Source organism: Microtus oregoni, unplaced genomic scaffold, assembly GCF_018167655.1.
Source record: "Microtus oregoni isolate MIOR12 unplaced genomic scaffold, Mior012 000012F_ref0000307, whole genome shotgun sequence".
Taxonomy (NCBI): Eukaryota; Metazoa; Chordata; class Mammalia; order Rodentia; family Cricetidae; genus Microtus; species Microtus oregoni.
The window spans coordinates 50,406,871-50,418,995 of NW_024543071.1; the positions used below are offsets into that span (position 1 = coordinate 50,406,871).

The following is a 12,125-nucleotide window of genomic DNA, read 5'->3' on the forward strand; positions in this document are numbered from 1 at the left end:
AGAGTCCAAGGGCCCTGAACCTAACTCACCATGACACCTGCAGATAATTTACTGTGGTCCAGGGGGAAGGCATGTCTATGATGTCATCAGCTACCTAGCTTCTAACAGGTGAGAGTGCTGTGGAGAAGCTGAGAAGTGGGGTCATGAAAGACAGTCACAGAGCATGTCACCATGGGCAACACAAGAATAGACTGTTGGAGCCAGCAAGATGAGTCTGGGTAACTCTAATAACCTGAGCTCAACCCTGAAACCCACATGTGGAAGTGGTCTTCTGACCCCCACACTCAAACCCACACATAAATAATAAATACAACAGTACTTTTCCTCTAAGACTTTGTGGGGGCTCAGGGTGTGGCTCAGTTGGCAGACTGCTTCCCTAGTATATGCTTGAAGTCCCAGGTTCCATCCTCTGCGCCAACCACATACACAGGGCATGGTGGCATACCCGCAATGCCAGTGATCAGGAGGTGGAGTTCCAGAAGTTCAAGGCTAGTCACACTTTGATCTTTATTTATTTAAAGTAATCTTATGTGCATTGATGTGAAGGTGTTAGATCCCCTGGAACTGCAGCTGCAGGTTCCAGCTTGCCATGTGGGTGCTGTGAACTGAACCCAGGCCCTCGGGAAGAGCAGCCAATGTTCTTAACTGCTGAGTCATCTCTCCAGCTCCCTTAGATTGATCTTAAAACCAAGGGCTGTGGTATAAATGTAACCCTGTGGTAGAGTGCTGGCCTAGCACCCACAGGGCCCTTGGTTCCATCTCCAGAATGAGAAAAACAACACATAGTAATCTCTAAAGTGGCATTTCGAGGTACTGGTCCCTGGGCTATAATCAGGGTTAGAGGTGGTCATGGAACTCTTATGATGGAATTACTCTCTCTTCTTTTTGGGGGGAGTTCAGGATGGAACTCAAGGCTTTGCATATGCTAAGCCAGTGCTCTACCACTGAGCTACACCCCAGCCCCAACATTAGTGGCTTTTTATTTATTTACATTTTGTTTTTCCAAGACAGAGTTTCTCTGTATAACCCTGGCTATCCTGAAACTCGCTCTGTAGACCAGGCTGGCCTTGAACTCAGAGATCTGTCTGCCTCTACCCACTGAGTGCTGGGATTAAAGGCATGTGCCACCACTACCTGGAGCCATTACTGGTTTTTTAAGAAGTGAGAAATAGCCAGGTATGGTAAGGGAGGTAAAGGCAAGAGGATCGAGGGTCATCCTCGAGTAGCAAGTTTGAGGCTAGCAATGGCTTTATGAGGCTCTGTCTCTAAACTAAGACATACAAGCAAAAAAGGGAGAAAAAGGAGAAGAGAGACATATTGGTTCCTTGCTCTGTCTTGCCACATGATACTGTGGGGACTCTGTAGAATCATAAGTAAGGAAACTTATACCAGTTGTGGCCCCTTGGCAAGGACCTGATCCTTACTCTAAGCAACGCTTTTTCTTTATAAATTACCCAGGCCATGGCATTCACTTATAGCCCCAACAAGGAAGGAGAAAGGGGTGGGGGGACTCAGTGGCCGGATACCAGGCTCTGGTCTGCAGGCTAATGATTGGGCAGGGAAGAGAGAGTGTAGAAGTGGGGCCCTTATGTCAGGGGACAGGCCAGCGCTGGAGCCAGCTCAGTAGGTGGATCCTGGCCAGCAGCTGCTCCTGTCCTGACCCTTCCTCCTTGTTCCCTCCAATCCCTGCCTCAGGCCATGGGGCTTTGCCCCCTTTTCTGACTGCTCCTGGATCTCTCTCTAGGGCCTTACCTTAGGCTGAAGGTTTTGCTTTCTGAGACACTAACCTGAGACTCACATGCTACCTATATAGAACGATACCTTGCCTTCTGTGAGAAGCCTCAACTCTCTGTGTCCTGCCTACAGGACACAGAATGGTGGGGGAGAGGGGGGCAAGCGCAGTGGAGTTGGGTCTTAGACCCGAGTGCTTTTTGAAGGTGAGGGCTGGTGTGCCAGCCAGGTGCTCCCTGAAGCAGTGTGCACAGCTAACCCACCCACAGACCATATGCTTACAAAGCCATGTAAATGCCAAGAATGCCCGGGCATTGCCGGACTTGAGAGAGACAGGTAGTCGGTGACCACGAGTCTCTGGAATCCCTAGAGTAAGGTGCCTGTGATGCTGGGTGAAACCCTTTCCTTCCCCACCCCAGAACAGGCCTATGAGAGGCTGAGGCTTGCCCAGTCTTGGCTGACAACAGTCTAATATTGCCAAGTCCAGATATCTCCACAATTCATAGTGTAGAAACCATCCCAGGAACTTTCCAGACTGTCACATTAACCACAGGAAGTCTGTGATGGCCCCGTTAGTATAAGAAACTGGAGATAAGGCTGGGAGGACGGGACAGTGCTGAGCATCACTGGCTGTTGAACAATCAGGTGGCACACAGAAGGTGGTGATGGGGAGCTTAGGCTGGGGGGAGGCTGCAGGCAGGGCCAGGCTGACCTTGCTGCCCTGTGGGAGGGCCCACTCTGAGCTGCAGGATGCTGTTCTGGTCATTGCCTCCCTCTGAGTGGAGGAGCTGGGGCTTGGCCAGCTCAAGGCTGAAGCCACAAAATGTTACTGGGTGACTTGCGCTGCCCTCAAGGATGAGAGCCTCCCACCCGGGCCCAGCTCATAGGACTAACTCTATCCACTGCCATTATCCTGCATTCTCGTGTAGCCTGTAGCATGCAGTGTGGTTCAGCCAGTATTTGCTGATGAACAAACTCTATTTTCCTGATCTCGGCGGACATTTTCACTGTCCTGGAGTTAGTCTTTGGTTGATGCTGCACTTCTCAGAGTGGAGTTCCTACACAGCCCACGACTCTGCACACCAGGCCTGGCTGCCCTCTCACTCTGATCCCCAGATCAAGGGCACCCAGGCACTCCCACTATGGCATGCAGGGCTGCAATGCTCCAGCTGCACCTGAACTGGAACCTTTCCCCTGGCCTCCCCCAAACCCAAGACAACACCGCTGCTCCTAGGAAGCTGTCTGGTGTCCCAGCTGACTTGGCCCTAGTCTCTGGGGTCATGTGGAGAAGCCTGTTTTAGATAGCTCTTGCCCAGCCATGACCATGTGCTGGACCCCCTTTCTAGAATCACAGCTTTTTGGCCAGTGAAACCTGGCTCATAATGGTCTCTCTGGTCTCCCAGACGGTACCAACACAGTGGACTTGCCCAGTGTTCTCTGAATTGTTGTGCAGGAGACATTGCTAAGCAAGTTATGGTCCATCAGCTGGGAGGAACATCACACAGCCATTAAAGCCACAATTATGATGGTGATATTTTGATATGCAAGTGTGACTGTCAAGTCGAGCTCCATCCGTATTCTCCACCCCGTGCGAGGCCAAGTGCCTGCCTGGCGACAGCCTGGTGCCTGCCGTGAGGCGGCAGGGAGCTAAGGGGGGGGGGTTGGTTTAGGAGAAGAGGAAGACACACAGAGTTCCTGAGCTACATGCTAAGTGACAGGATGGAGGAACGATGGAGACGGAGCCCTAGGGGCCCCCACAAGTCCATCTGGGGGTCTGGGGAGGCAGAACGGAAACCACAGTTCTGTGAAAATTATAGCAAGCTTTGTGCCTGGACAAGCCTGGAATGGAGCAGAGGAAGGGAGGCTGTTGACGCCACAGGGAGGTGGCATTGTGGGTGATTTTCCCTCCTTTATTGTTGGTTTAATGCTGTTTGGGCGATAAATAAAAATTGGGAAGGAAAATAGCTGCTCAGTGAATTGAGTACAAATCCAGGGAAGGAGGAAGGGGAGCTGGGAGGTGAAGAGGAGGGGTGGGAAGGGCAAACGCAGTGCTGCTGCTGCTGCTGCTGCTGCTGCTGCTGCTGCTGCTGCTGCTGCTGAGAGAGGGTCAGAGACCGCAGCTCTCCAGCAGGCCCCTGGCAGCTCTGGGAAGAGCAGGGAGGCAGATATCAAACCCTCCCTCACGGGTGATAGTGGACATCCTGAGGAAGGTAGCCTGGGAAGCCTTGGAAGGTAACAATGCCGAGTGCAGGCTGCGTTGGACTTGTGGAAGGTTCTAGAGTTGGGATGGTGGGGTAGACCCTGGAGTGGGTCTGTTGGAGGTATAGGGATGGGCCTGGGAGCTGTGGGGAAACTCACACGTGGTCTAAACAGAGTTAGGAACTCGCTCGAAGTAGCTTAGCAGCACCAAAGGTGAAAACTAAGTCTGGAAGGGACCACCCAATTCTGTTACAAGGTGATAAGGTCTGCACCAGGTAGGTGAGGTGGGCAGTGAGGAATGCTAGAGTTCCCCGTTGCTACATCTGGCGATTTTCCCTGCTAAATAACTCTCTGGTTCATCCACCACTTGGGCCCCCAGGGCACCCACAACAACTTTCTCTGAGATCCTAATGCGTGTCAGTTCCGCCCCCAACCACCTTACAGTTGCAGTTCTCCTCAACCCTCCGGGAGTCAGTGGCTAACGCTCCCATTTTATACTCAGGTTTAAAGAGATTACCTAAGTTGTTCGAAGGTCAGTCTTTGGGGAGGGGAAGAGGGGGGCTGACATTTGACCCAACCAGCCCTCCTACTATCAGAGTGGGGTCCTGCTCAGACAAAAGCAAAGGGTTTAGAGAGGGCCTGTGCAGGAGGGGCTGCAAGCCAGCAGGGTCTGAGTCCGGAAGGGGCACCTGACAGAGAGGAACGGGGTTACCTGGGCAAGCAGAGTAGGCGGTGGGTTCTGTTTGTGAATGAATGCTCGGGCGGACAGCAGAATGAATGAATATGGATAGATGAATGAGTGGGTGCTGAGAGGATCGATGTACGGGGAGGAGGCACCTGAACCAGAACCCCGTTTTTTCTAGCCACCGCCCTGGAGATTGGTGTTGGGATCCTCCCTCCCCCTGGTCCCTGCGGGGGGGAAACCAGCTCCCCAACTCGTCTTCCCCCGCCCCTCACCCCAGACATTTTAGCGGAGGCAAGGAGGAGGAGAACGCGCGGACGCCGTTTCTCCCGGGCTGGGCCAGAGTCCCCGCGCGGCGGCGCAGCCTCCCGCGCCGGGTCCCGCCGGCCAGTGCGCAGCGCAGCGCCCCCGCCCCCGCCACCTCCTCCCCGCCCGCCGCCTCCCTCTCCGCGCTGCACGCACAGCCCCGCCGCCGCCGCCGCCGCCGCCGCCGCGAGGGGAGAGGCGGCCGCACAGCCTGCTTCCCCGCGCCCTGCTCGCCGCCGCCGCCGCCGCTGCCCTAGCCCAGCCGAGCGCACCCGCCCGGGTACACGCACCCTGCCGCCCGGCGCCACCCCGCGCACTCCTCCCGCCGCTCCGCCGGGCAGATGCGCCGCCGCGCGCCCCGCGCCCCGGGCCCGCCACAGAGCTCCGTCGCGCACCGGGGGCTCCTCTCCCAGGGCCCCCTGGGTGCCCTCCGGCTGGGGCTCCCGCCCGCTCCTTGGAATAACCCCTGAGGCTCCAGCCGTCGCCGCAAAGTTTCCCGAGGAGACCCGCCTCCCCGGCCGCTGCTCAGGTAAGGCAAGCTGCGCGGGCCGGGGGTCGGGACGGGGCGCTGGGGCGCGCGGGGCGGGGGCCGCGCTGCACGCATCGGGCCGGATCGCGCCGCCCGAGTCGGTCCGGTGTGGCGGGAGACGTGCAGCCTTTGGGGTTCGTGGTGTAAAGGGGTCGGGAGTCGACAGCCCAGCGCGGGTGGTGCTGGCCCCGCCGCGGGGAGGCGCGGGGTTCGCGGCCCGCGGCTCCGCTCCCTGGAGCGGAGGCTGGAAAGGGCGGGGGCTCGCTTACAGCCGAGAGCCTAGCTCTGACTGCGCCCGGGGGATGGCGGCCGGGCCCGTGGGGGGGCGCCGGGCTGAGCAGGTCAGTCCCATCTCCTGCCCTGCACCCGGGAAAAGGAGGGTGAGGGGCGCGTGCGGCGAGGGCAGCCGGCCGGCCCCGGCGCCGCGTTCCCGTCCCCACTAGCCGCGTGAGTCACGGTTAGAGCGAGGTTTTATTTTTAAAACGACTTCAAGGGGGGCATAGGCAGCCTCCAACTTCCCTCCCTGCGCGCGCTGTGGACTGGCAGCCTGGTGCCGGCGGGGGCTGAGGCTGTGCACCTGGCGGCTGCAAAGGTGGAATGGAGGGACTAACGGGCTGGGGGCGCACATAGGGTCCCCCACCCCCAAGCTCTGTAGACAAGGAAGCAACAGACCGGGAGCACGCCCCTCCTCGTGGGGATCCGAGGCCCAGGGGTGGAAGACTGGGGAGCGTTGTTGCCCAGCTGTAGGGAGCCATGGTAGATCAGAGCTCTCTGAGGAGGACAAAGTTGTGAAGCGGCGACATCAGGGAGCTGCCCCAGGCTTCCTGGGGCCCCGGGAGGGCTTCTGGGCTCTCCCCGGCGTGTGGTTAAGAGAGAACACAGCTCAGCTGGGGTATGCCAGGCCCCTGAGGCTCAAGTGAGAGGTCTGATGTGAATAAATAAAGCCAAGACACGGGGACAGAGGTGAGGGGTGACAAGGTCCAGTCTTGCCTCATCTTCGCCCTTGCATCCTTTGGAGGGTGGAGATCAGCCCCACCCTTTACCACCCCTAGGTAGCTTAGGAGTTGGGGGAAGCTGTTTAGGTGGGAGAGGGGGTGTACGCAAAGCAGGATCCAGGACCCCTGAAGCTCCTGGCAGAGGGATGTGGGCTGGGGCTCCCCTCCCTGCCAACACCGGGGAAGGCTACTGCACACAGGGGCTCCAGGCTCGGGGTTTCTAGAGTTGAAAGCCAACTGCGTGTCTTCCTGCCAGCCCCAGGAGGAGAGGCACAAACATCACCTGTCAGCTGGTGCCTGCCGTGGGCGACTGCTCAGGACTTCCTCCGAAGGTTTAAAATGGAAATGGCCCAGCCTGCCAGGGCCAGTGCCTGGGACGAGATACTGCCTAGCTGGGCTGGCTGCGAGGGTCCCTGGAAGGTCTGAGGGGCAGGAGGAGATGAGGTTAAAGGGGTTATAAGCCAGGAGCGAGGTGAAACTGGCTTGCTTTTTTAGTGGTGTGTGTGTGTGTGTGTGTGTGTGTGTGTATAGAAACTAGGTATGCTCATCCCACCTCGATTCTCAGAAAGATTACAGGCAGAACCTCCCCTACGGAGTGGAAGCCAGGTAGGCTATGCTCTGCAGCCCACACGCAGATGATGGCGGGCCTGACTTCACCTAGGCTGAGTCCATGTAGCTACTGGGGTCCATGCACCCATACTCTACAATACATTGGTTGCAAGTCCTTCGACCTCTTGTGCCTCAGGTTTTTTTTTTCCTGTTACAAATGGCCTGCTATAACTGCCTCCTGGGCCTTAGTTGAGGGACAGGGACTACTTTGTAAAATGTGAGCCCATCTGCAGTAAGTCTTGAATGGTCTTGCTCTTGGGGCCGGGGTCTGTCTGTAAGGGCAGGGCAAGCATCGGTAGAGATCTTGGGAGGTTAAGCGGTTAGATTCCTCCATCCAGTTACATACTGGCCCTTAGCAACCGTGTCTCCCTCGGAGTCCCATGGAAGCCCCTGAGAGATCCACTCAGGGTGTTTAAAAAGGAGGGATTAGAGGCAGGAGGGCTACCTCTTCATCATTTTTCCTGCTGTCTGGGCTGTACAGGCAGGGTTTTGGCCTGGAGACTCAGCTCTATGCAGACAGAAGCCTATGCTACTTGCTATGTGTGTGTCCAGGCCTGCAGGCTCCCTTCTAGGAATCTGCCTGTCAAGGAGGGTATAGCCGTGACCTCTGAGAAGGGATGGGCATCATGACTCTGAGAATGGGAGCATAGGGGAAGACAGCACACAGAAAAGACTGGCAAAGTGAAGCTAGGGTATAGTTAGAGGGAGGGACGGGAGCCCTAGGTGGGCCTGACTCCTCAGGTGTCTAAGAGATGGAGAAGCAGGCCTTGAGCTGGCTGTCAGCCTGCTGACGCCTAGTGCTGTGGTAGAAATCAAGAAGTAGAGGCTTGCCGGGCGATGGTGGCGTCCGCCTTTAATCCCAGCACTTGGGAGGCAGAGGCAGGCGGATCTCTGTAAGTTCGAGACCAGCCTGGTCTACAAGAGCTAGTTCCAGGACAGGCTCCAAAAACCACAGAGAAACCCTGTCTCGAAAAAAAAAAAAAAAGAAGTAGAGGTTTAGCCAGGCATGGTAGCGTATGCCTTTAATCCCAGCACTTGGGAGGCAGAGGCAGGGGAATCTCTGAATTCGAGGCCACCCTGGTCTATAGAGCAAGTTCCAGGACAGCCAGGGCTACCCAGAGAAACACTCTCTGGAAAATAACAAAACAAAACAAAGGCAGATGCTTTGGTGCAGGGGAATGGGATGACCAGGCCTCTGGGGATAGCTGGGCATTACCACCTTCTGTGTAGGTTGTGGCACACAGCCAGCCATAGTGGTAGGGAGCTGGGCAGGGACTTTGCTGAATGCGCCTTAGGGTCTGGGCACCTGTTGGCCATCCCTTCCCAGCTGACTCTCAGCACCTCAATCAGGACTGCGACGTGGCCTGATCTTGGAGAAAGGGCTTGCCAGGGCTGTGCCAGGAGGTGTCCTGCTGGGCTGGCTCATCCCAGGATCTGGAAATGACATCAAACATCTTGTCATACCAGTTGATTATGTTCCTGGAACACTGGGAAGCTGGCTCAGGGTCCTAAGGACCTAGGTGGTTCCTGGGGAGGACGCCTTTGCCTCTCCAGCTGGCCTTTAGCTAGACTGACATTTGTGGGCCTGGGTTCCCTCATCTGGGAAGTGGGCAGTAGCAGAGCCTGTTTCTGGGCACCTACCATGAGGTAAAATTTGCAAGTCTCCAGCAGAGTTCATACCTAGTAGCGTGGGTCCCCTGTAGTCTATTCTTTCCTTTGCTGTGGGCCTGCTTCTTTAGGCCTTGTGGAAGCAGGCAGGACTGCTAAGTCCCCTACCACGGTCACCAATGCCCCTTGCTGTCCTGCTGAGCTTCCTTCACCAGCACCTCCTAGTCCAAGTAACGGGAGAGGTTTCAAGTTCATGCCCCTCATGAGCTGTGATTTGTGAAGGTGTAGGCATGCCTGAGGGTCCTAAGGCCTCCCTGGATGGCAGGGAGAGCACAGGGTTCTGGAAGGGTGTGGGAAGTAGGAGCCTCTGCCCTGGCTGTTGCTCCTGAGGCCTGACATCTTATGTGTCTATGTCCGGGCGTATCTCCCCTACAACCCAGATTGGCTCTGCTCTGGGCCTGGGCAGCTGCATTCTGTTGTTTGTTATAGGGTGGGGTCACCCTGCACTGTTGAAGGCTTGGGAGAGGCAGACTGGCTGGTCAGGGTGGACAAAGCAGGGAACAGCACCTCTGCCATACCCGCTACCCTCGGCTGGCCTGGAGTTCTCTGGCGGCGGTTGGACCACAGAGTGTCTTGGATGGTTGTCCCTGTGCAGGTCTGTGTTTGCCTGTGTGCTGGGTAGATTCTGTTTACTGCCACTTGCCCGTGGGCCCCCAGAGCCTAGCTGCTCCCCAGGGTAAGTCACTGCAGATGATGTCAGGGTTCTGGGGCTTCCTCTTGCTTTGTGGAATATATTTGCTGGATTCTCCACAGCCCTGGCTCTGGGGCTCCCACTGTGGGGTTTGTGTGTGCTGTGTCCTCACTCCACAGAGGCTGAGGGAGTGAGCATGGGAGAGGACTTTGGAGATGTCCAGGGGGAAGGGAGGTTGAGACTAAGATACCTCTGTTCCTCAGTTCTTATTCCCCTCTTTTCTAGATCATTTATTTATTCATTTGTTCTCTTACTTTGGAGAATTGAAACTAGCCAGGCGTAGCCTTGGGCCCTGGGACAAGAGTCCAGAGCAGAAGCAGCCTTGTCCCAGCACTTAGGAGGCAGAGGCAGGGAGATCTCTGTAAGCTGGAGGCCAGCCTGGTCTACATAGCTAAGCTAGTTTCAGGACAGCTAGAGCTACTTAGCGAGACTCTTCTAAAAGCAAACAAAAACAAACCGAAAAGGCAGTCCTGAGGCGGCCACTGTGGCACACGTTTCTATCCTAGCGCTCAGGAGGTTGAGTCAGTAGGATTTTAGAAAATTCCAGTCAGCAGACAGACTTACATAGTTCAAGGTCAGCCAGGACTACACAGGGAGCCCCTGTCTCAAAGCAGTAATGATAACAAAATCCAGTACCTCTGGGCTAGCCGGTAGCCAAGTGTGAGGCCAGACCTCAGTCACCCCCTCCCACCTGGAAGGCTTGTGTGGAGCTGGCTTCTGGGGAGGATGAATCCAAGGGAGGGTAGGAAGGATGGACTAGAATCATGAAGACAGGAAGAGAAACATCGGGGCAAAAGGGCAGGGCTACCTTGAGATCCCGCGGCAGGTGACCTCAGGTGTTGCATGGGGACTGGAGCTGATGACTTGCCTTGACCTTCCTCTCTGGGGGGTGCCCAGGCTGGTCCATTCGGGGCTTCAGCTGCTGGGCTTGCTTGGTTTATACATGACAAGTAGCCGTGATATGGAATTAAGGCAGTTAGTGATCAAGGAGATTCTAGGAAGGGGAGCTAGACCAGAAAGCATGGTTGGGGTGCAGGCCAAGGGAGACGGCAGCAGAGAGGATGTTTTCTGAGGTACCAGGCCTCAGCTGTGCAGGGCTCAGCTAACCACTAGGGGACACTGCCTCCCAGGCAGAGCACGGAAGCATCAGGCTCTGGGTGAGGGGCAGGGAGGTGGGAGGGCTCAGAACTGAGGCCGGGTAGCGAAGCACTAGCCCTGTGGCTGCTCCTGCCTGGGTGGCTGGAGAGGCTGCTCCTGTGGCGGTATTTTTTTCCCTTTTCCCTCCTTCCGCCTGAATTAATCGTTGGCACCAGTTTACAACAGATTTAGAAAACTGTAAAGAAAAAGAAAAAAAAAGAAAAGGAGGGATCGCTCACAAGAGCAAGGGAAGTAGAGAAGAGAAAGGGGGATGACTTCAGAGGAAACAGCTTTTATCTACAGAAATAAATTGCTCTTGTAAAACCTGTCCCCCACAACCCCTCCACTCGTCTCCCCTCCCCCACAAGTGCCGCTCAGGAAACCGTCTCAAAAACTGCTGCAGGGTACTGGCGCTAGGATGGTCTTTTCCTGGGGGGCAGTGTTCAAGGGATGCCTGGAGGAGCAGAGGAAGGAGGATGAGGCTACGGTGACCTCAGGGTATAAAGGTGAGATATGGCACAGGTCAGGGTCCTGGGTGTCACGTTCAGTGCCGGCTCTCAGGGTTCTATGCAAGGCTGTTGGATTATGGTCATTTTAGGGCTCTGTGTGTAATGGTCAGTAGAAGGTCCAACCTTCCTGTGGTGAGTTCAGAGCAGGCCACCAGGCTGACCTGCCCAAAGCACACATGGCCTTGGGTCCCTAGGTCACATGTGGGGATCTGTCTAGCGGTAGCCTCTGGTCAGATCTGGGAGACCTAGTATGGATTTAGGAAATGTGATTTTGGGTAGGTGAGCAGCCTACCCCAGGGGTATCGCAGGTTGCAGAGGATCATGGGAGTGTAGCTGAACTCTTGGAGTTGCCTGGTCTAGTTAAAGCAAAGGGTGGGATGCAGTGGTCCATAGCCACTGCTCTGGGGGTGTGGGGGATAGTGGGGACCCTCCCTCCTTTGCTCCTTTTCTCAGGCCAGTGGCTGTTGGGCGGAGTCTGGTGAAGCCCCAGCTCCAAGGCCAGCTCAGCACAAGACAGGTGCGCCTAGGCTTACATTTCTTGAACGGTCACGCTTGCTTGTACATGCACTCTCTTGCACACACAGGCGTGTACCTCTGTTTTCCCTGAGCTGGCCTGAACCAGCTCTGAGGTGTGAACTACCTCGCTCTCTCAGGTGTAGGTAGCTGCTGTCCCTGGTCCTTACTCTGCTACCCTGGTCACTGTCCTGCCTGGACTAGGGTTGAGATGCCAGAGGGGGGCCCTTGAAACTGCCCGAGAGACTGCAGAGAGGAGAGGGTGGGCAGTGGGCAGTGGGCAGTGGGCGGTGGGCAGGGCTGTGTGCCCACAGGACAATGAGCGTCACAGGGAGGCAGAGGACACCCTGTCCCCCTGTCCCCCTGTCCCCCCGTTCCCCCACCCCCCCGCCACACACTCTCAGTCACTGCAATCGGACAATTCCTCCAGGGACCCTGTTGCTACCATCAGCTCTGTGACTCTGACCTCAGACTACCCCTTGGGTTAGTGAGGGCCTGGCCAGTACCACACCTCAACCTCCAGGACACACCTGACAAGCTTCTGCTTGCTCCCTAC

The 12,125-nt window shown here is 56.3% G+C and overlaps 2 protein-coding genes across 5 annotated transcripts in view; one reads left to right on the forward strand and one right to left on the reverse strand.

The window, feature by feature from the left end:
- Macrod1 (mono-ADP ribosylhydrolase 1) overlaps window positions 1-12,125 on the reverse strand; it is a 140,003-nt gene that overhangs the window by 28,061 nt on the left and 99,817 nt on the right. The gene's annotated exons all lie outside the window — the stretch shown is intronic.
- Window positions 4,923-12,125, forward strand: part of Flrt1 (fibronectin leucine rich transmembrane protein 1) — a 120,170-nt gene continuing 112,967 nt past the window's right edge. For all 3 annotated transcript variants that reach the window (XR_005975311.1, XM_041662136.1, XM_041662135.1), the window contains exon 1: window positions 4,923-5,447. The gene's annotated coding sequence lies outside the window, so the exon portion shown is untranslated. The remainder of the gene's footprint in view (window positions 5,448-12,125) is intronic.